Source organism: Schistocerca nitens, chromosome 6, assembly GCF_023898315.1.
Source record: "Schistocerca nitens isolate TAMUIC-IGC-003100 chromosome 6, iqSchNite1.1, whole genome shotgun sequence".
NCBI classification, from domain to species: Eukaryota; Metazoa; Arthropoda; class Insecta; order Orthoptera; family Acrididae; genus Schistocerca; species Schistocerca nitens.
Window position 1 is genome coordinate 221,560,383 of NC_064619.1, and position 25,521 is coordinate 221,585,903.

The window sequence follows — 25,521 nt, forward strand, 5'->3', positions numbered from 1 at the left end:
GCGTCGTCGCTACTGCTGTGGAGGCCGATTTGCCACTGTTTCTACGGTAGGCCGAGTCTGCGAGTGCGTGGAATGCCTTCTGGTGCAGTACACCACTAAGACAATTTCTCACTGCCACTATTACACAGCTACGCTCCAGCGTCAGGTAACAGGGTAGGAGAACGAAGGTTCTACAACACTCCAGCAAATTAGTAGCAAAGACACACAAACAGCTTAAAAAGGTTTTCTTTTCTTTGTGACTTGCTGACTTTTCTTTGTGACTTGTTGAATAATGAAGTCTGCAACACTGCATGTAATTTAACAAAAAAAGGCCCTCAAGGCTAAGTGCAAATACTCGTAGGTAAATTTCACAGTACACAGCAAATGCAATTACAACAACTTTCAGTTCACTACTAAGGGGTCACTAAACGACGTTGCCTGTCTAAGACAGCCCTGGACGATGATCTACAGGGTGTTACAAAAAGGTACGGCCAAACTTTCAGGAAACATTCCTCACACACACTTCTCTTCAAATCACATTAATCATGGAATGGAAACACACAGCAACAGAACGTACCAGCGTGACTTCAAACACTTTGTTACAGGAAATGTTAAAATGTCCTCCGTTAGCGAGGATACATGCATCCACCCTCCGTCGCATGGAATCCCTGATGCGCTGATACAGCCCTGGAGAATGGCGTATTGTATCACAGCCGTCCACAATACGAGCACGAAGAGTCTCTACATTTGGTACCGGCGTTGCGTAGACAAGAGCTTTCAAATGCCCCCATAAATGAAAGTCAAGAGGGTTGAGGTCAGGAGAGCGTCGAGGCCATGGAATTGGTCCGCCTTTACCAATCCATCGGTCACCGAATCTGTTGTTGAGAAGCGTACGATCACTTCGACTGAAATGTGCAGGAGCTCCATCGTGCATGAACCACATGTTGTGTCGTACTTGTAAAGGCACATGTTCTAGCAGCACAGGTAGAGTATCCCGTATGAAATCATGATAACGTGCTCCATTGAGCGTAGGTGGAAGAACATGGGGCCCAATCAAGACATCACCAAGAATGTCCGCCCAAATGTTCACAGAAAATCTGTGTTGATGACGTGATTGCACAATTGCGTGCGGATTCTCGTCAGCCCACCCAACTGGCGGTGAATCGAGAACGTACAGTACATACTGACGAAACTAAAATGAGCTCTAACATGGAAATTAAGCGTTTCCGGACACATGTCCACATAACATATTTTCTTTATTAGTGTGTGAGGAATGTTTCCTGAAAGTTTTTCCGTACCTTTTTGTAACACCCTGTATAACCTAATAGGCGAGGGCTGCTCCTCTGTCCGTTGTCGTCCGGTCATTGGCGGATTGTACTCGGCCGGCAGTTGGCCGAGGCTAAGTCGATGTCTTCATCGTCAGCGCCGGTCGTGGCGGTGCTGGAACTCGCGCAAGTGGCGAGTCTCTATGGCACTGGCGCCAGCTCGCGTCTTTGCGTCTGTGGTGCTTTTGCGCTGCCTGTGTCTTGTTCGGACGATACAGCAGTGCATTGCAAAAACAGTGGAATATTCCTACCGATATACATCACTACATCTGAATATGCTGACTCCGTAAGTTGTTCACTACGTCAAGTGGTTTGTTGAGGATTGCATTGGATATCGACGAGAGTAAATCCCAAGAGTTCGCACTCGACGGCTCACTTTTTGAAACTTCCTGGCAGATTAAAACTGTATGCCGGATCGAGACTCGAACTCGGGACATTTGCCTTTTTGGAAGGTAGGAGACGAGGTACTGGCAGAATTGAAGCTGTGAGGACGGGTCGTGAGTCGTGCTTGGGTAGCTCAGTTGGTAGAGCACTTGCCCGCGAAAGGCAAAGGTCCCGAGTTCGAGTCTCGGTCTGGCACACAGTTTTAATCTGCCAGGAAGTTTCATATCAGCGCACACGCCGCTGCAGAGTGAAAATCTCATTCTGGACACATCCCCTAGGCTGTGGCTAAGCCATGTCTCCGCAATATCCTTTCTTCCAGGAGTGCTAGTTCTGCAAGGCACGCAGGAGAGCTTATGTAAAGTTTGGAAGGTAGGAGACTAGGTACTGGCGGAATTAAAGCTGTGAGGACAGGTCGTGAGTCGTTCTTGGGTAGCTCACTTTGTAGAGCACTTGCCCGCGAAAGGCAAAGGTCCCGCGTTCGAGTCTCGGTCCGGCACACAGTTTTAATCTGCCAGGAAGTTTCATATCAGCGCACACTTCGCTGCAGAATGAAAATCTCATTCTGGGCTCACTTTTTATTGGAATGGAGGCGTGATAACCCATGTCTTAAAAAAATGTCTCGGTGTCCCTATTAGAATTAATCTCCGTGGGCCGCAGCGTCTAACACAGTTATTTCCAACACCGAAAGTAAGTGTGATCATTGGGATCGCTACTATTGTCACGAGAATAATAAAAGTATTTCCGAGATAAGTGCAAGCAGACACATTCTGATGATATATCAACGAACTATGAGTCATCGTTGCAAGATACTGACGCCACTTACATGAAGAATGGAAAAATAGGTAGAAGACCTCGGGGAAGAACAATTTGCGTTTCGCAGAAATGTTTGAGCACACGATGCAACACAGCTCCTACGAGTTATCGTAGATGACAGGTTAAAGAAAAGAAACTTATGTTTATACGAGGGTGTGCTGAAAAGTAATGCCTCAGACTTTTTTGTGGAGAAAAGTCTTACAGATTTTTAAATGACACAAGGGTTCTTAACATTCTATATCATTATTCTTCACATCTACATACAGAGGGGTCCAAAAAATGTATCCACTATTTAAAAGTCCATAACTGGCAAACTAACTGACGGAGTTGTCTCATCTTTGGTAGTGTAATAGTTTGTAGTTCCGGCAATCGCCACACAAACGTTGTATTGCGTTGTTTTGTCTTGTCAGATGACAGTCGCCACATAGTGTTTTGTTCTTAGTTACTCGAGTAAACATGGCTGGCGCGAGGCTTACATTCCATGAAATGAAGTCAGTTTTGAAGTGGTATTTTAAGTACGAAAACATTAATGAGGTTCAACGACAATGGCGAAATGAGTATCAAACAGAGTCACCGACACATTTAACGATTCGTCGCATTCGAGACAAATTTGAAGCCGAAGACTGTGTTAAAGATGTACACAAACAACGATCTGGACGACCTGTAACAGTAACAAGTCCAGCAAACTCCCGTCGTGTGTTACAATAATTCGCTCGCTCACCACAGAAGTCTGTGAGACAGTGTGCCCGTGAAACTGGAGTGAGTCGCTCAAGTGTTCGGCGAATTTTGAAGACAGCAAAGTGGAAGTGCTACATCTCACGATTGCTAAACGCAATGAACGAGGACGACCCAGATCGTAGAATGGAGTACTGGGCCTCCGAAAATCCGAACGTCCATGTAGACAAAGCCGTGAATTTGCCAGGAGTAAATGTGTGGTGTGGGTTGTCTTACCGGGGCTTGATTGGGCCATTCTTCTTTGACAGCACAGTTACAGGTGAGGCGTACCTTAAGAAGCTTCATACATCCATTTTACCTGCCATCCGGGCCGGCCGCTGTGGCCTAGCGGTTATAGGCGCTTCAGTCCGGAACCGCGCTGTTGCTATGGTCGCAGGTTCGAATCCTGCCTCGGGCATGGATTTGTGTGAAGTCCTTAGGTTAGTTAGGTTTCAGTAGTTCTAAGTTCTAGGGGACTGATGACCTCAGAAGTTAAGTCCCGTAGTGCTCAGAACCATTTGAACCTACATGTGGAGGTATGGTCTGGTGTGTGATTATGTATGACAGCAAGAGCACTCTCGCGGTTATCCCGCGTACCCTGACTGCAAATTTGTACGTCAGCCTTGTGATTCCACCATTTCTGGTGCCATTCTTGAAAAGCATTCCTGGGGGGATTTTCCATTAGGATAAAGCTTTCCCACATACAACTGTTGTATCCTAGCCCGCTCTGTGAGAATGTCGACATGTTGCTTTGGCCTGCTCGATTATCAGATATGCGTCCAATCGAGCACATTTGGTTCGCAGCTCATGGTCTCGCGGTCGCGTTCTCGCTTCCCGAGCACGGGGTCCCGGGATCGATACTGCAGAAACAGAGACTTCAAATAGGATACAGGACAGACAACACAACACAGAGAAAACTCAGAACAAGGAGACACCCAAAGATAAATTCAACACATGCAACACTTGCCAATCAGTATACATAGGACAAACGTGCAGGAACTTAAAACAATATACTCAGAATATCTCAGAGCCCTAGAAAGTAACAGCAGCCATAACACATTTGCTGAACACCTTATAGTCCATAACCAAAATCCGACTACAGTAGCAACAGACTTAAAAATACTGAAATCCAGCCACAGCCCATACATCACAAACTAACAATAGAAGAATACGTCCACGTACAGAAGGCACTAGCAGAAGGCAAACAAGTTTTAAATGAATACTCTACACTCTCTAAAGGCATATTATTTGAAACATTAAAGGACCATTGCAGAAAAGGCAGCACAAGAAGCTTGCACACACACACACACACACACACACACATACACACATACACGCGCGCGCGCGCAGAGAGCGAGAAAAGTAAACAAAATTCATGTTACACGCCACACTCGCTCGGGAACAAATGAACGCCGACGGGGTTAGGACACACAACAACGTCGCGTACACCGCATTTTGGGAAGTGAAAAGGCGATTACAAAACCGAAAATACGCAAAGTACATTTAATATGTGAGTGCAGTGCCCTCAGAACGAGAAAGGAGGAGGATCAGTCACAATAAAACGTGAGTAATAAACAATATATACACAAAACATGTTGCCACGCCAAAACCATGTTTTAAAAAAATCAAGGGATATGTTAATTCGCTGATAAGATGCACATTTATATCTACGACAAAAAAGTCACACCACGAAGAAATCATCCAAATGTGACAGAAATCCGTAGATGTGGTGGACAGGTACAGACAAACAAATGAAAATAATTTCAGAGAAATTGAAGGATTTATTTAAGAGAAATAGCTTCACAAATCGACCAAGTCAATAAAGCGTTGGTCTACCTCTGGCCCTTACGCAAGAAATTATTCGGCTTGGCAGTAACTGACAGAATTGTTGGATGTCCTCCTGAGAGATATGGTGCCAATTTCTGTTCAATTGGCGCGTTAGGTCGTCAAAATCGCGAGTAGGCTGGAGGGCCCGGCGCATAATGCTCCAATTGTTCTCAATTGGGAAGAAAGATAGCCTACCTTATAGCAGCATATTAAACGTGGTCGGAAAACATCGAATACGATGTTCCCAAGAAGGTCTGAGCATACATCTAACTGCTTTGGGTAGAAGTATATTTGAGTTCTGAACTTCATGAACGGTAAATATGAAAAATTACAAAAATCCGATTGCCCTGTCGTCCCTTTGCAAGATGGTTTGTAAGAAAGTACTCTCTAAAAGGCATACATCTTCTCGTCATAGCTGTGTTATTTAGACAGATATCGTTATCACCTCTGTTGTCTTACTACGTAATTTCTGCTGCTTGTGTTATTGGGGGCCTAGTTGAACGGATTGGATAGTGTCTTGACAAAGAAGTTATGAGATGAATATCAAGAAAAGTAAAACAATGGTAATGGACTGTAGTCGAATTAAATCAGGAGATGCTGAGGGGATTATATTAGGATATGAGACATTAGCAGTAGTACGAGGGATGTTCAATAAGTAATACAACACATTTTTTCTCAGCCAATTTCTGTTGAAAGAATGCGGTATTTGTTGTGGGACACCTTGGAATGTTCCCGCTTCGGCTCCTGTAGTTTCATGAAGTTCCAATAAACGGCGGCGCAATGCATAGCCTTGAAAACAGCGTCTGCAACGGAGGTGCGTTCTACGCAGAAAGCTGTAATGAGTTTCTTTCGGCGAAAAACCAGAGCATAGCAAATATTCATCGACACTTGCAGAATGCCTACGGCGACCTGACAGTGAACAAAACCACGGTGAGTCGTTGGGCGAAGCGTCCGTCATCATCGCGTTGAGGTCGCGCAAAACCTGTCCGATCTGCCGGCTGCCGGCCAGACGCACACAGCTGTGACGCCTGCAGTGTTGGAACGTGCGGACACTCTCATTTGTGGTGATCGACGGATCACAAACATAACACCTCACTACACAACTGGACTTCTCTGTTGGTATTGCTGACACACTCATCCACCAGATGGGGTACTGAAAAGTTTGTGCCCGCTGGGTTCCTCACTGCCTAACAGAAGACCATAAAGAGCAACGAAGGAGCATCTGTGCGAAATTGCCTGCCAGTAAGAGACTGATCATAACAATTTTTTGTCGAATATCGTCACAAGCGATGAAGCATGGATTCATCACTTCGAACAGGAAAGAAAACGACAATCCATGGAGTGACGCCACACTACCTCTCTTGCGAAGAAAAAGCCTGTAAAGTCATGGAAACGGTCTTCTGGGACTGTGAAGGGGTATTTCTGTTTGATGTCCTCCATCATAGTGCAACGATCAACAAAGAGGTGTACTGTGCAACCCTCAGGAAACGACTTCATTGTGTTCGTCCCCACAAAAAAACAAATGAACTTCTCCAGGACAGCGCAAGGCCTACACAAGTCTGCTGTAAGTCTCCACAGCAAGGAGGAGTTCACAGAACTTCATCGAACTGTTCTTGTTACGGCGTAACGACAAGCGTCGGCACGAAGATGAACAACGATACAGCAGAGAAGGTTGTGACGCGACCGCTACGGTCGCAGGTTCGAATCCTGCCTCGGGCATGGATGTTTGTGTTGTCCTTAGGTTAGTTAGGTTTAAGTAGTTCTAAGTTCTAGGGGACTTATGACCTCAGCAGTTGAGTCCCATAGTGCTCAGAACCATTTGAACCATTTTTTGAAGGTTGTGAGGCGACGTCAGCCAATAGCGCGCTGGAAAATGTTCAGATGTGTGTGAAATCTTATGGGACTTAACTGCTAAAGTCATGAGTCCCTAAGCTTACACACTACTTAACCTAAATTATCCTAAGGACAAACACACACACACCCATGCCCGAGGGAGCACTCGAACCTCCGCCGGCATCAGCCGCACAGTCCATGACTGCAGCGCCCTAGACCGCTCGGCTACGGTCGCCGTTTCGAATCTTGCCTCGGGCATGGATGTGTGTGATGTCCTTAGGTTAGTTAGGTTTAAGTAGTTCTAAGTTCTAGGGGACTGATGACCACAGCAGTTAAGTCCCAAAGTGCTCAGAGCCATTTGAACCATTTTTGAAAGCCTTCATTGTCTGTTGCATTACTTATTGAACGCCACTCGCAGATGACGGACAGGTTCATACGAGCTTTTATGAGGCGTCGAGTAACAATTAATTTGGTAATGGAGTGAGTAAGGCTTGAACAGAGGTTGAAGTGGATGTATGTTACAGCCGCCACGCAGAGATTAGCAGACTCGCGCAGGACAGTAGTGTACAGAGCTGCATCAAAACGGTACTAGCCACCATTGGATGTGTGATTCGGCTCTTTCATTATTTAATCAATCATAACGGCACGTTCAGACTAAAAGAAGTAGGGCATTTACACACCTTAAGGGGCTCCGGAAAGGCTCAAAATCATGAAAAGTTCAATTTTTACTTTTTTGCGTTTTCTGAATCTGCAGACTATTACCTTTTAATAGATATATAATTTATTCAATTCCGAAGACTACAACTATTTTTAATTTTTTTTTGAAATGTGTTCTACATGGGCGTGACCCACTGTGGCGCTGTTAAACTGCTGTCAAATTGTGTTATTATTAACGTCCGTGTTCATCAGGTACATTTTAGTGATGTGAGATAAAGTATGTGTTGTGGCTAACCTTGATGGTTCAATATATATCGCTGGTGTGATTGTCGATTGTTTCATGTTTATTTACTCTGTCGTTATCTCGAAAATATTCGTAATTAATTCTGTTTCTTGAGTCTCTGTTTTGTTGAAGTATAATAATGAGTAAAAGTAAAGTTATTAGAAATCCTCTGAAGGCTTTTAAGAAAAGGAGAAATGTTGGAAAGCCAAAGGTCTGTGTTATTACTGTAAACAATAAAGACGATGAAAATCCCCAACATAGCTTGTGTCCCAAAGAAGAAGACAGTTGGTGTAAATATAACAAAGGATTGCTAACTGGTGAAGTGTACACTCATAAGCATAGTCTGCCTCATGCAATAATGGAGGTGATAAAACCTATTTTCAGAGACTTAGCAGCACCTGAACTGTTGGAAAAAGTGTATTCACGGAAAAACTCAAAACCCCAATGAAAGTGTAAATAGTGTTATATGGTCGAGAATCCCCAAGACTGTATTTGTTGGAATAGAAACACTTCACTTTGGTGTGTATGATGCTGTTGCGACTTTCAGTGATGGCAGCATTGTAAGGTGCAAGGTATTTAGAAATATGGGAATGAAGATAGGTTCTAACATGGTACGAGCGATGCTTGCTTTAGACAAGGAACGCCTTCGGGCTGCAGACAGGGCTGTAAAGAGTCTAGAAATACAAGCAAGAGTAAACAGGAGGACGAACAAGAGGAAGCTGGAGGAGGAGTTTGCAGAGGATGAAGATAATCCATCCTATGGACCTGGAATGCACTAAAAAGTTAATCCAATCTTTGTCGCTCGATTCCCAAAACTTTTATTTTCTCATACTAATTACATGTTTTCTAAGGATCTTCCAAACATTTGTTTCAGATTTTCAGTAAATGTTACACAGTACCTTCTGCATAATTTAACACAGCCTTTTTCCGAAAAACTGTATTTTTGAATATATAAATAAAAAATTGCAAAAAAATGTTGTGAATTTTCATTACAATTGAAAAAAAATCATCTTTAATAACTGAACTAAAATTTTGTAAAATCCCTGTGTTAAGTTGTAGCCCATATTCCAATAAATAATCTGTAAAAAGTTCAACTTCCTACCTCAAATACTTTGTGAGGAAAGATGTAATTTATAAGCGTTATTTTAACATTGCAAGTATAGGGCGTTCCGGAGTCCCTTAATAGCTTTCAGCACGAAACAGGTCCGGTTGGATTCGCCTACGTATTCAGGCTACCCGCGAAGCAAAAGCGCTGTACGAGCAGGACAATAACCGCAGCCTAGAATTTCGCTGCAGTCCTCTCACTTAAGCTCATGAACCAATTCTGTGGGCTAGTCATCAGCGTTCCTTACGCCGAAGTTTTCATTGGTTACTCTGCAGTATTCACGTATCTCAGGGAATTACAGGTGAATAGGTGATGACTGCAAATACAGCATATCCAGAAAGTAAAATTCTGTCTATCGAACACAGAAAAAAATTCGAAATTTAGTTGGTTTTATGTAAAGTTAATTATGAATTTAAATCGTCTATTCTCTCGCTCAGTGAACATTATAACACCGAAATGGAGGAAGACTGAAAGAACGATGAAATACTGTGTTCCTCTTTCCACTCATTCAAAATTTGTCAACACAAGAAAGGTCACTAGATGTGATTGGAAACGTGCACAAAATTTTGATTGGCACTAACACGAAAGCCTACCACCAAGTGAGAAACTTCTTAAAATGGACTGTAAACTGATCCGTTAGGAAATCCTTTCTAAAATTATTTGTGTATCATCAGAAGATCAAAAGAAACTGCAAAACGATTTAGAAAAGATATATGAAGGTGCGAAAAGTGGCAGTTGACCCTAAATATCGAAACGTGAGCTCATCCACGTGAGTGCTAAAAGGGAATCGTTAAACTTCAGTTACACGATAAATCAGTCTAATCTAAAACCCGTAAATTAAACTAAATACCTAGGTGTTACAATAACGAACAACTTAGATTGGAAGGAACACAAAGAAAATGTTGTGGGGAAGGCTAACCAAAGACTGCGTTTTATTGGCAGGACACTTAGAAAATGTAACAGACCTACTAAGGAGACTGCCTACACTACACTTGTCCGCCCTCTTAGAATACTGCTGCGCGGTGTGGGATCCTTACCAGATAGGACTGACAGAGTACATCGAAAAAGTTCAAAGGAAGGCAGCACGTTTTATATTATCGCGAAATATGGGAGAGAGTGTCACAGAATTGATACAGGATTTGGGCTGAACATTATTAAAAGATAGGCGTTTTTAGTTGCGACGGAATTTTCTCAGGAAATTCCAATCACCAACTTCCTCCTCCGTATGCGAAAATATTTGTTGGCACCGACCTACATATGGAGGAACGACCACCACCATAAAATATGGGAAATCAGAGCTCGTACGGAAAGATATAGGTGTTCATTCTGTCCGCGAGCTATACGAGATTGGAGTAACAGAGAATTATGAAGGTGATTCGATGAACCCTCTGCCAGGCAGTCAAATGTGATTTGCAGAGTATCCATGTAGATGTAGATGTAGATGTCTGCAATGTAGCCTTGTATAGAAATGAAAAGATTGTAAAACGATACACACAAGAACGGAAAACAAACTTTTGAAATGTGACATCAAAAAATCGTTAGCATGGAGATGGGTGGTAATGGTTGTAGAGAGGTGCCAAAGATTGAATGTCACAATTAGGTTCAATGGATGTAATGTATAGTACTTACGCAGAGGTGAAATGGCGTGTAGAGCCGTATCAAACCAATACTCTGGACTGAACGCTACAACAACAACTACCACCACAACTACAATAATACCAACTCTCAAGTCGAGAGTCAGTGGCCAATGTAAGAGTAACGGATCTCACGAATTGTTCAGAGAGGTTCCAATACTAGTCAAGTAACACACTATATCCTCCCATATATCGACTACGAGACAAGACCGTAAAATTAGAGATACTCGACAGTCGCCCCCACCTTATATTACCCGAGAATGGAGTAAGAGGAGAAATAATGATGCACTATCTATGTCTTCATATTTACATATGCAGTCTTCAAGACACTGGAAAGTGCATCGAGGACGGTAAATGACACCAAAATTACAGATTCTATTTTCTATTCAGTTGCATATTAAGTGAGGAAAAAATGACTCTGTCTATGTGCCTCTGTGCGGGCCGTAATCTCTTATACCCTATTCTCACGATCCCTAGGCGATATATACGACGGTGGCAACATGATGGTCGCACAGTCTTCTTCGAATATGTCTTCTCTGAATTCATCCAGCATGCGTAAACTTTTGCTTAAAATCTTCCACACTGTCGTCTTTGGCAACTGAACTTCAAGACTTGGCTTTCCAAACAGAGCTCTTAGGTGTAAAAATGTAAAGTGCACTGAGACGGTCAGCTTCCTCTTAAAACACTTTTGATTGTCCATGCTTTTCCCTTTCCACATATACCCGGTCATTTTGAACTGACTACATCATCGTCGGATGTTTTTGCAACATCGGGGATCACAATTAAAATTTTAACGAAACGCACTTTGAACTGAAATTACAGATTTACTCTTAGCAAACTGCACAACTCAGAACACTTTCCTACGCTCAGGATTCGCCATTTTGCGTATTTGGAGCTGCAAGGGGGAAAACAACGAAGCAATATTCACGCATGCGATTATCCAAAATTACACTCCTGGAAATGGAAAAAAGAACACATTGACACCGGTGTGTCAGACCCACCATACTTGCTCCGGACACTGCGAGAGGGCTGTACAAGCAATGATCACACGCACGGCACAGCGGACACACCAGGAACCGCGGTGTTGGCCGTCGAATGGCGCTAGCTGCGCAGCATTTGTGCACCGCCGCCGTCAGTGTCAGCCAGTTTGCCGTGGCATACGGAGCTCCATCGCAGTTTTTAACACTGGTAGCATGCCGCGACAGCGTGGACGTGAACCGTATGTGCAGTTGACGGACTTTGAGCGAGGGCGTATAGTGGGCATGCGGGAGGCCGGGTGGACGTACTGCCGAATTGCTCAACACGTGGGGCGTGAGGTCTCCACAGTACATCGATGTTGTCGCCAGTGGTCGGCGGAAGGTGCACGTGCCCGTCGACCTGGGACCGGACCGCAGCGACGCACGGATGCACGCCAAGACCGTAGGATCCTACGCAGTGCCGTAGGGGACCGCACCGCCACTTCCCAGCAAATTAGGGACACTGTTGCTCCTTGGGTATCGGCGAGGACCATTCGCAACCGTCTCCATGAAGCTGAGCTACGGTCCCGCACACCGTTAGGCCGTCTTCCGCTCACGCCCCAACATCGTGCAGCCCGCCTCCAGTGGTGTCGCGACAGGCGTGAATGGAGGGACGAATGGAGACGTGTCGTCTTCAGCGATGAGAGTCGCTTCTGCCTTGGTGCCAATGATGGTCGTATGCGTGTTTGGCGCCGTGCAGGTGAGCGCCACAATCAGGACTGCATACGACCGAGGCACACAGGGCCAACACCCGGCATCATGGTGTGGGGAGCGATCTCCTACACTGGCCATACACCACTGGTGATCGTCGAGGGGACACTGAATAGTGCACGGTACATCCAAACCGTCATCAAACCCATCGTTCTACCATTCCTAGACCGGCAAGGGAACTTGCTGTTCCAACAGGACAATGCACGTCCGCATGTATCCCGTGCCACCCAACGTGCTCTAGAAGGTGTAAGTCAACTACCCTGGCCAGCAAGATCTCCGGATCTGTCCCCCATTGAGCATGTTTGGGACTGGATGAAGCGTCGTCTCACGCGGTCTGCACGTCCAGCACGAACGCTGGTCCAACTGAGGCGCCAGGTGGAAATGGCATGGCAAGCCGTTCCACAGGACTACATCCAGCATCTCTACGATCGTCTCCATGGGAGAATAGCAGCCTGCATTGCTGCGAAAGGTGGATATACACTGTACTAGTGCCGACATTGTGCATGCTCTGTTGCCTGTCTATGTGCCTGTGGTTGTGTCAGTGTGATCATGTGATGTATCTGACCCCAGGAATGTGTCAATAAAGTTTCCCCTTCCTGGGACAATGAATTCACGGTGTTCTTATTTCAATTTCCAGGAGTGTATTTGAGTTATTCTTTGTGATATTGAACCGGCACACTATAACGCTTATAGCTGATACTATTAAAGTTTATAACTGGGACATTCTTTTGTGGACGCCTTGTATACTGATTAGTAAGGAACGGTGTTGTCCAATGTTGAATCCATTCGAAAATCTACCAAGACTGAATCTACCTGTTCACCTGCATCTAATGTTTGCAAGGTACACACACAATGAGTTGGCCTACGGAATACAGGTGTACACGCAGAGACAGTATAAAGGCGTGAAGTTGCTCAGCGTGTTGCACATGACATACGTGAACACGGAACTATTGATCTCCGCCTGCAAGCGGTCTCTTGACGCGTTTGTTAGCTTTCAGGGCGCTGCTACGCGCCCGCATTTAGCGGAAGACATAAAAGGGCTTTTGAAGACCACAACTACCTAAATGTGCCTAGCTGCTGGGGGGCGAAAGATCAAACGGTTTCAGTTTCGGGACGAGGGGAGAACGTTTCTGTGCGTAACGGGGCAATAGCAGCCGAAGAGCTCTTAAAACGGTGTAGCACTTTTTCAGAACCGTGTGTTTATCTTCTCGCTCTCGATTTGTACGTATCCTACTTTCATGTCAGCATTCGAGGTATAATGAGTAAGTGGCCCATATCAGATTTAAGTGATTTGAATCAAGGCGTCACTTTAGATAGTTCATACGGCTCCCATAATGAATCTTGTTCGGAATGGGAACAAAGTACTACAGGCGTTCCACAGTGTTCAATTCTGTGCCTGCTATATATAAATTACTTTCCACCTAACACTTACTAGGAAGAAATAGGTCTCTCAGCTAGTGATGTAAGAATCGTAATGAAACCCAAGACAGCTACAACGGAACGAGCAGTAAATGGAATATTCAAAAATATTATTATCTGATATTCGGTAAACGGTCTATCAGAAAACATTCAGTTGGTATTGTGGAAGGCGAGATATACCATTATCAAAAACAATACAGCATGTGGAAAGGAAATATTTAAAACATATTCTTCAGAATTTGATGATAACTTGAACTGGAAATCACATATTAAAGATTTTCTCAAGTGCTTGAGTTCGCCAACGTTTGCTCTACTTGTACTTGCAGATTTTTGTTATGAAAGTATCAGAAAATTAGCTTTCTTTGCATACCAACTTTCACTGATGTCACATGGAATATTTTCCTGAGGAAATTCTACACAAAGACATACAGTATTCATAATATAGAAATGTGCTGTAAGTATAATATCTGGTGTACATAATCGAATTTCGTATTGGTAACTGCTTCAAAATTTAGAATAATAAAACAGCCTCATATTGCATTTCATCTAGTATTAAATCTGTTCTGAACCATGAAGCACTATTCGAAGATAGCAGTAGCGCTCATAAATATAACACTAGGAACGAAAGTAAACTCCATTATTCACTTAACCTTACTCTTGGCTAGAAAGTAGCAAAGTATGCAGCCGAAAAAATATTTGACGACATCACTTTTGAATAAATGGGCTGACAAATAAATAAACAAACTGAAATCAATTCTACTTGCAACTCACCCTGCTACTTAGAAGATTTATAAGTAGATTACATGTATGTGAGTAGTATACATTGATCAACTTTTGTTGTAGGTTAAAATTAGAACAAAGAATTCTGTTATATAAATAGACAACGTGTAGCCATGTTTTCGCAAACAAACTGTATCTTATTTGTAGACCTAGTCATATGATTCAATCATATTGAGTTATATTGAATATTATACACGGAACACGAAACAAAACTTGAAAAGATTAAAGGTTTTTTGTGTCGTAATTCAGTACAAATTTTTCAACAAATGAAAAATATTTCACTTATTACTGCCGCTATTCTATTGCGGCGTCCACAAAAATGGTGTAAAGCTATTCACCAATTCGTCTTTAATTACTTCTTCAAGTACTCAGTATCTAATACACGCAGAAATGCACATTAATATTGAAGAACTGTTGTTTTGCAATATGTTGATCGTAATTTTAAAAAAATCTGCCAGAAACTTCTATTTCAAACAGTTTAACTGGTAAGCAGAAAGACCCACTAATAGGGCCTGTCTATGGAACGTATTGTTGGGAGAAATTCCGCCACTAAATGTAAATAAGGTATGTAAGAAAGAATTTACTCAAATGTGGAGTGGGTAATTATTGTGCAGTAATATTTCTCTTATAAAGGATGCATATTATTTCATCAACGACAATTCATACTCAATTATCTCAGCGAGAGTATTTGAAAACAGTTCTTTCTGAACTGACTCTTTTTGCTTCAGTCTTAGTAAATTTCAGTAATTGGACTGTATATAGTGTCCTCCTTATTAATCTGAATAACAAACTAAAGGCACTAAACATCATTAACTATCTTTTATTCGATAATTTCCACGCATATAAAGTGTAGTGTTTAACATTAAAATTCACAAGTAAAATCTGAACTTCGCTCACTATAATTACAGTTGGTTGCAGTTTTCTGGAAAAGAATTATCAGCACCATAACGACATAAAAATAGAATGCGTTGCATTATACCTTGCATTTCTGTTATCGCGGTTTCCACGGATAATATTTTTACTAACAGCATCTGGTTAAACGGGTATATTATTACTGTGAGAAAATGTTAAGATAACAATCGGCTTGTTATGGTCCTCGGCATATTTAAGGAAAGCGACACAGCCATCAAGCGTAGTTCTGCTGGATTACAAAAGCAATGCCGCATTGCCACAGGAATCACACCACCCCATTCTTGTATCTCGCACCGGTTTGCTGAACATAGTAAATAGACTCTTATTGTATTACCCTAGCTTCTCATAATGTAACATTTATAGATCTTCCATCAGCACTCATAGAACACGCCTAAGATATTCTTAAAGTCATGTATTACTTATCATCATCATCTTGTTTCCTGCTTTGTTATGTCCTTTGTGTCTCCATTTCTGGAGGTCCATCGCTTTCTTCATAATGGTGTTCTATGTGCTGGCGTCCAACACATCGTCCACGATCTGAAAAATCTTTCTCAGTCGTCTTCTCATCACTCCACATATATTTCTATATTTTTACAAGCCTCGTTCTTTCTTAATACGTCGAATCCAATTTCTTCCCCTTCGTTTCGTTAATTGTCTCAGTACATCTTCATTTTTCACCTTATCCATCCGACTTATTTCTGTTTTCCACTCTTCGCTTCTCCCTTCTTGTTCACGCTTCAGCTCCATAGAGGAGGACACTCCATACAAAATACTTCATCAGTCTTTTCCTCAATAACGTTGTCCATACTGCTGCAGAGAAGTCTCGCTTTCTTACAAAACGGCTCTGGCAATATAGCTATCATGGTTTTAATTTCTGTACAGTGTATGGGTATACACGCACGAAAGAGAGAAAGAGAGAGAGAGAGAGAGAGAGATTGGCTTTCTCGCACGCAGTGGGACTGAACTCGTGCTAACTTTGACCTTCAGTGCATCTCCACTCGTTCATATTTACTCCTGTTCTGCGGTAATCAATCAATGCCTGCCCTACGCAAATCTAACAATGTCTTATATTACAAAAGCCCTCTTAGTACAGAGAAATGTCGTTTAATTTTCATGTACCAAGAACTGCGTTACCACCCATGGTTACTAAAAGCCGGTTGACCTATTTATCGTCAGTGTCGACGCAAATGATTTCCGCCTTCCCATGAAATCGGAAATAACAGCGGCCTCGTCACTACGGAGAAGTTTAAGGTCGACCTGGAAAGCTCATTCTGAACCTACAAAGAGTCTCTTTTGTCGCTGAGTAAATGCAGCGGTGGTAGCAGTTGGAGGTTCACTTTGCTTTAGACGACATTGCTGAAAGTTTTTCACACCGTGAAGTATGTACCCCAGGGCGCACCAACGCGGATAAGCAGGTTAGCTCCCAAGCGTATGACGATTTCGCTGAAAAAAAACAAAAGGCTGGAGAGAACATAAGGTGCAAGTGTATTCGTGAAGCACTCAGCATTTACAATCTTTCTTAACTCGAAGGGGAAAAAAACGACAGAATGAAAATATAAATATTCCAAGGTGGCACTGAAGACAAGTACTTCATCTTGTTTCCAGTAAGCCAATGTGGTTTCAGTGGTATCTTGACAGGTGTCGATAGGTAGTTTTCCGATCACCCTTGCCCTGTGGCTTATTCTTAAATTTGGTTGTAACTTAGTACGTTTTTAATGTCATTCAACATTCCAAGCCGTCTCCTCCTACTCCGTACACTCGTTCCTGCGATGACTATTCGTTGCTTGCAATATACAGGGTGACTCAAAAAGAATACCACAACTTTAAAAATGTGTATTTAATGAAAGAAACATAATATAACCTTCTGTTATACATCATTACAAAGAGTATTTAAAAAGGTTTTTTTCACTCAAAAACAAGTTCAGAGATGTTCAATATGGCCCCCTCCAGACACTCGAGCAATATCAACCCGATACTCCAACTCGTTCCACACTCTCTGTAGCATATCAGGCGTAACAGTTTGGATAGCTGCTGTTATTTCTCGTTTCAAATCATCAATTGTGGCTGGGAGAGGTGGCCGAAGCACCATATCCTTAACATACCCCCATAAGAAAAAATCGCAGGGGGTAAGATCAGGGCTTCTTGGAGGCCAGTGATGAAGTGCTCTGTCACGGGCTGCCTGGCGGCCGATCCATCGCCACGGGTAGTTGACGTTCAGGTAGTTACGGACAGATAAGTGCCAATGTGGTGGCGCTCCATCCTGCTGAAATATGAATTGTTGTGCTTCTTGTTCGAGCTGAGGGAACAGCCAATTCTCTAACATCTCCAGATACTGCAGTCCAGTTACAGTAGCACCTTCGAAGAAAAAGGGACCAAAAACTTTATTGGCTGAAATGGCACAGAAAACGTTCACCTTAGGCGAGTCACGTTCATACTGAGTTGTTTCCCGCGGATTCTCAGTGCCCCATATACAGACATTGTGACGGTTGACTTTCCCGTTAGTGTGGAAAGTTGCTTCATCACTAAACACGATCTTTGAAACGAAAGATTCATCTGTTTCCATTTGAGCAAGGATAAAATCACAGAAATCGATTCTTTTAATCTTATCAGCCGCAGACAGTGCTTGAACCAATTTCAGACGATAAGGTTTCATAACTAACCTTTTTCGTAGGACTCTCCATACAGTTGATTGTGGAATTTGCAGCTCTCTGCTAGCTCTGCGAGTCGATTTTCCTGGGCTGCGAACAAATGCTTGCTGGATGCGTGCTACATTTTCATCACTCGTTCTCGGCCGTCCAGAACTTTTCCATTTGCACAAACACCCATTCTCTGTAAACTGTTTATACCAACGTTTAATACACCACCTACCAGGAGATTTAACACCATACTTCGTTGGAAATGCACGCTGAACAACTGTCGTCGATTCACTTCTGCCGTACTCAATAACACAAAAAGCTTTCTGTTGAGCGGTCGCCATCTTAGCATCAACTGACGCTGACGCCTAGTCAACAGCGCCTCAAGCGAACAAATGTACAACTAAATGAAACTTTATAGCTCCCTTAATTCGCCGACAGATAGTGCTTAGCTCTGCCTTTTGTCGTTGCAGAGTTTTAAATTCCTAAAGTTGTGGTATTCTTTTTGAATCACCCTGTATATCCCATCCACGTATCTGAGCACGTACAGTAAAGTAGACCATGTTACGTAGGGACATCGGAAAGTAAGTTAAGCATATCGTTCCACGCTAAGGCCGTTGCATAAGAGCGGCGAAATGGCAGAAAAGAGTACAGTTCCAGGTTACTGTAGAGACAGTTCTGCCGCGGTACCCGTCCAGATAGGCGTGCGCCTTAAGCCGCTGCTTCCCGGATGGGGAGAAGTGCCGACCCCGGATCGAATCCAGCCGGGGGATTAAGGACGAGGATCGGTACGCCGGCCGATCTGGATGTGGTGTCCAGGCGGTTTCCCACATTCCACTCACTGAATGTCGAGCTGGTACTGAAATCCCGCCTCAATTATACGATTTGCGAACATTTAGGAAACGTTCTCTCACTTTCACACGAATAACACTGTTCGCAGACCGTTGGGGTACACATACACTCTAATAAATAAATAAATTAAATTAAATCAAACAAAGGACACACCATGAAGGAATTATCCAACTGGGACGGAAATCTGTAGATGAGATTGAGACCTGGTGCTCAAGGAAGGCAGGATTCGGTTAAAAGATTGTGGACGGGGCCGTAATCAGTTACTATTGGTTGGCTTTTCTTTTAATCACGCACAATTTATTTAAAATCAACAACAAATTAAAATAATGGCAATAATTTAAGATTTGTTTCACGTCTGAAGGCCTTAATGGCAATAAATTAAGGATTGCTGCAACTTACAATTACAGTTATTAAAATATAAAAGAGGTCTTAAGCTCGCTGCAAAAATACAACTGCCAAATTAAAATTTTAAGACAAGTAACGACACTCGCGGCTGAAGGCCTTAATGGCAATAAATTAAGAATTGTTTAACTTGTTGCAACTTACAGACTACAGTTATTAAAATATTGAAAACAAATCTCCAAGGTCTTAAAGGTTACTGCTAAATTGCAATTGCCACATTAAAATTTGAAGACAAGCAGCGACAGTCACGGCTGAAGGCCTTTAACGCCCGGAATGGCAATTATTAAAAAAAAAAAATTAACAAACATATTGTCAAAATCAAGGTAATAGCAAAAGGTTAATTTAAAAGACAGGCAACTGATCACCAAACAGGTGAGACAAAATAATAGTAAACTTGGTAACACAACCGTTTAAACTTGCTGTAACGCCAAGAATGGCAATTATACTAAAAAAAATTAGAAACACACAATAAAACAGGAAATATAATAACAAGGTTAATTCAAAAGAACAAGCAACTGATCACCGAACAGGTGAGACAAATTATGGTAACTTGGTAATACAACAATAAAATAATAACACAATAATAAAACACAAGGGCTAGTCACAGACGGTGCTCCAGGAATCGACCTCTGAGTAGGTCAGGCCAAAAACCTTCGTGAGCAGTGAGAAAGGCAGCCAAGAGTTGCATTCACTTCACAAGATGGTAACTCAGACTAGTGGCAGTATAACGAATGACTAATGATAATCTGCTGAAGCTACCTAAGGTTCGATAACCAATGCAACGATGGAACACCACGCCAAAGCCCGAACCGGCGGTCAGCACTACGTCCTCAGAATGCTGTGTTTAGGCGCCTCTGAGGTCATCAGTCCCCTAGAACTTAGAACTACTCAAACCTAACTAAGGACATCACACACATCCATGCCCGAGGCAGGATTCGAACCTGCGACCGTAGCAGTCGTGCGGTTCCAGACTGAAGCGCCTAGAACCGCTAGGCCACCACGGAAAGGAGAAAGGAGAAAGGAACCACTACTACCAGAATATAAGAAACACCAACCGACTTACAAATCAAGGAAACTGTCAAAAATACACGCCTTACGGGACAGCAGCGGCAAGGCGAGGAAACGTCCACTGCCGTTACATACACTAACCTCCAGGGCAGCAGTTAGTAACGAGAAGTCGAGGAGAGCTAATTATTAGATCCGCCTTCCCCAAGCACTCCTCTCGCTGCTCTTCGTCTTGATGACACTGCGACCATCCAGCAGTGCACGTGTGCCGCCAGTGGTCCCGGCGTGTTTCCGCACTGCCCTCTTGGCTCCTCCAGAGTCCCCAACCGAACTGCTCACTCACACGACCCGGAAGAACAGCGACGTCACCCCAAAGATAAGGCCACAGTTACGAAATATCGACAAGGCCGCTGCTGCCACTAGCGGACAGGTAACGCTTGCGAAACCAATTGGCGCCAGTCAACACAAGAAGAATACAAACAACCGCAACCATGTCAACTAAACGATACAGTGTGGCCACCAACAGAGGACGGAAACCTACAACAGCACCAACGCGAGCCGCAGCGTGGCTCAGAGATACCCTTGTAAAGACAAACAAGTTATTATAGTTTCACAAAAATTGATGATTTATTAAGGAGAAAGAGCTTCACAAATTGAGCAAGTCAATAACGCGTCGGTCCACATCTGGCCTTCATGTAAGCAGTTATATGGCTTCGCATTGGCTCAAATGGCTCTGAGCACTATGCGACTTAACTTCTTAGGTCATCAGTCGCCTATAACTTAGAACTAATTAAACCTAACTAACCGAAGGACATCACACACATCCATGCCCGAGGCAGGATTCGAACCTGCGACCGTAGCGGTCGCTCGGCTCCAGACTGCAGCGCCTAGAACCGCACGGCCACTCCAGCCGGCGGCTTGGCATTGATTGATGGAGTTGCTGGAAGTCCTCCTGAGGCATGTCGTGCCAAATTCTGGCCAGTTGGCGCATTAGATCGTCAAAACCCCACGATGGTTGGAGGGTCCTGCCCATAATGGTCCAGATGTTCTTTACTGGAAGAGATCCGGCAATCCTGCTGGCCAACGTAGGGTTTGGGGAGCAGTAGAAACTGTCGCAGTGCACGCATGAAGAAAAGTATTAGAAACTCTCGCGCTCTGCGGGACGACATCATCTTGCTGAAATGTACGTCCAGGCTAGCTTGCTAGGGGCGTAGAATATTGTACCGCTGTGCCCTAGGCGTGCCGCAGATGACAGCTAATGGGGTTCTGCTATGCAAGGAAATGACACACTAGATCATCACTCCTGGTTATCGGTCGACAGTCAGTTTGGTACCTCTCCGGTGTCCAGGGCGTCTCCAGACACGTCGTTGGCCTGGAGTTTCAATGACTGGAGATGAGCTGTCTTCAGTGACGAGCCCCACTTCGAACTGAGGCCCGTTGTCTTTCACGGCAAGCCATCCAGGGTTTACGTTTCAGCAAGATAACACCGACCCGCTCACGGCGAGACTTTCTACTGGTTGTCTTCGGCCATCAAGTTCGGATCTCTCCCCAACTGATAACGTTTGGAGCGTTGTGGACAGGGCCCTCCAACCGTTTCGTGATTTTGACGATCTGGCTCGCCAATTGGACAAAATTTGGCAAGGTATCCGTCAGGACGACATCAAAAAACTCTACCAATCAATGCAAGCCGAGTAACTGCTTGCATAAGTGCCAGAGGTGGTCCAACGCGTTATTGATTTGCTTTGAGTTGCTCAATTTGTGAAGTTATTGCTCTTGAATAAGTTGTCAAATTTTTCTGAAATTTGTCCGTACATGTACATCTCATCTACCGATTTCCGCCCCATTCGGATAATTCCTTCGTGGTACGCCAGTGTTTCTTTTTTCTTCTTCCTTAGTGTGTATGTGTGTATGTCACTAACTCTTCAAACTAAAATTGTTGCACCGGTTTAACGTGTGCAGTCAACGCCGCAAAATTCCTGATAACTGTAGAAAAGCCATACATACATTTAAAAAATGTCGAATAAGTATGACTACAAATTATTGGGTGATAAGTTTATTAAACACCATATATAACTTACATGGAAAAGTTATTAGATGGGAACTTATTCGAAACGTTTATATTTAAAATGCATTTGTACTACTCGACTAGGACTGAATTTTATCCTTAAATCAGTGGCCGCTCTTAACCACATATTCGCACTTGTCTCTGATACCACTCTTTTTCATGGCCATGTTTGCTACTAGAAAGTTTTTACTTCTGTTATCGGAGTTAGTCAAATATTCATTGATGCTTTGAAAGATAATTCAATCGAAATGACGTGGGACGAGTCAGTTTACGGGTTGTGTATACTCGATTAGTTTCAGTGTATGGCTACATGCTGGACATTTTACTTGTTGCTAAATGGCACATTGGCCTAAATTTAACATTAATGAACATATTTTTTGTTCATTCCCACTCATGCAACTATAGTTAAAAGTAGATTTTTGTTTACAGGCTACATGTTTCTAACTAAAAATTCATCTGTGGAACAGAAGAAGTTATCCAGAAGAATTTAGATTTTAAACTTGTTTCGCTATCCGTCGTACATTTTATGTTTCTGGCCAAACGATGAAAATCTTTTTCGTGTATTGTCGATTTTTTTGGAGGGGTGGGGGCACCCTGTACATACTGTGAAGGTACAGTTACAGTGTCCAACTCCTTGAAGGCGTTCTTACAAGATAACTGCGGATGAACACCAAATATTATTCTAACAGTTCGCTTTTGTGCGATCAATGCCTTTTTCTAGTGATGAGTTACCCTAGAAAATTATTCTGTAAGACACTATTCCTTGTGTTCCACTTTCGAAAACGTATGTAGGCAAGCCGGCCGGAGTGGCCGTGCGGCTCTAGGCGCTATAGTCTAGAGCCGAGCGACCGCTACGGTCGCAGGTTCGAATCCTGCCTCGGGCTTGGATGTGTTTGATGCCCTTAGGTTAGTTATGTTTAATTAGTTCTAAGTTCTAGGCGACTGATGACCTCAGAAGTTACGTCGCATAGTGCTCAGAGCCATTTGAACCACTTCATGCAGCCAAAGAGAACAGTCAACGAAACGATAAGTCCAAACACAAAAGACGTTATTTGAACAAAAAAAAAGTTTACATTTTTCGCTCTGCACGGCTGTAGCTGAATGTTCACAGGGGAATTATGTATGTAATTCAGTTTCTTCCGTTCAAATACATAAGGCAGCTGAAAACTCTGAGTCGCGTGAAACAACAGGTCTGTAGGAAAACGAACTCTACATGTCTCTTTCATTTACTATATACACATGACCGTTGACGCCTCTTAAAATTCTGGAAATTAGAGGCTGATAGTCGCGATGTTAGAACGACTGTCCGCTGGAGGCGGAAGTAGGTCGTCTGAGGTGACAGTGAGTCGAACAGAACTGCCGCTGTTGTCCCACACGGCTGCATCCCGAACCCAGGCGGGGCGATGACGCCACGCAACTCTCGTGGGAGGATGAGGAGGGGGCAGAGGCTGTTTCCTCTTTCTGATAGCAGCCTGCGATGCTGTGATGATATGCAGCCTCTTTCCGGTGGTCGACGGTGGAGGGCCGATGGTTGACGACACTGCATTATTGTGTGGAGATAAGCAAAATACGTTATGAGGTGGATTCGTTTGTTTCCGAGACTAACTGCACGTAATGTTTCAGCTGCTCAGTAGTATGTTTCTTCGTAATCAATACGTACACCATAAAAGCTGGAGTATTTTTCTTATTTACCGACGCTCTTCATGTGCTGCATCATCTGTTCATAGGGTTCTACATTGATGTGATGAAAGTGCTAGGATACCCCCCTAATATCGTGTTGAACCGCCTTTCTCCCAGCGTAGTGCATCGTAGTCGAATTAAGTCGGGTGATGCTGAGGGAATTAGATTAGGAAATGAGACACTTAAAGCAGCAAAAGAGTTTTGCTATTTGGGGAGCAAAATAACTGATGATGGTCGAAGTAGAGAAGATATAAAACGTAGACTGGCAATGGCAAGGAAATCGTTTCTGAAGAAGAGAAATATGTTAACATCGAGTATAGATTTAAGTGTCAGGAAGTCGATTCTGAAAGTATTTGTATGGAGTGTAGCCATGTATGGAAGTGAAACATGGACGATAAATAGTTTGGACAAGAAGAGAATAGAAGCTTTCGAAATGTGTGCTACAGAAGAATGCTCAAGATTAGATGGGTAGATCACATAACTAATGAGGAGGTATTGAATAGGATTCAGAAGAGGTATTTGTGGCACAACTTGACAAAACGAAGGGACCGGTTGGTAGGACATGTTCTGATGCATCAAGGGATCACAAATTTTGCGTTGGAGGGCAGCATGGAGGGTAAAAATCGTAAAGGGAGACCAAGAGATGAATACACTAAGCAGAGTCAGAAGGATGTAGGCTGCAGTAGGTACTGGGAGATGAAGAAGCTTGCACAGGATAGAGTAGCATGGAGAGCTGCATCAAACCAGTCTCAGGACTGAAGACCACAACAACAACAGTGCATCATCTCGACGTGGCGTGAACTCAACAAGTCTTTGCAATTCCACTGCAGAAATAATGAGCCACACTCCCTCTGTAGCCGTCCATAATTGAGAAAGTGTTGCGGGTGCAGGATTTTGTGCACTAACTGACCTCTAGATTATGTCCCATAAATGTTCGATGGGTTTCATGCCCTGCGATCTGGTTAACCAAATCATTCGCCTGAATTGTCCAGAATGTTCTTCAAACCAATCGCGAATAGTTGTGGCCCGGTGACATGGGCATCGTCATCCATAAAAATTCCATTACTGTTTGGCTGCATATTTTCTCCCAGTAGCCAAACATAACTATTTCCAGTCAATAATCGATTCGGTTGAATCCATTCCATGTAAACACAGCCCACACCATTATCGAGACATCACTAGCGTGCACAGTGCCCTGTTGACAACTTGGGTTTACATCTACGAGGTGTGGCTAGAAAAAAACCGGACTAGTACTGGTGAAACAATAAAACGAATGCAATAAGGCTGAAAGTCGCGTGGCCTGTCACGTGACTCTCGCTCCGCCTACTGCTCGAGTTTCATCTGCCTCCTGCACTCAGTCTGCCCGTGGCGTCTGTTTTAAGTAGTTGACGTTTTGTCTGTGCGTCGGAAAATGTTGAGTGTACAGAAAGAACAGCGTGTTAACATCAAATTTTGTTTCAAACTAGGAAAATCTGCAAGTGAAACGTTTGTA

At 43.4% G+C, this 25,521-nt stretch overlaps 1 protein-coding gene across 1 annotated transcript in view; it reads left to right on the forward strand.

The window, feature by feature from the left end:
• The window catches only part of LOC126262446 (guanine nucleotide-binding protein G(o) subunit alpha), a 543,526-nt gene that overhangs the window by 362,788 nt on the left and 155,217 nt on the right, over window positions 1–25,521 (forward strand). The window lies entirely within an intron of this gene.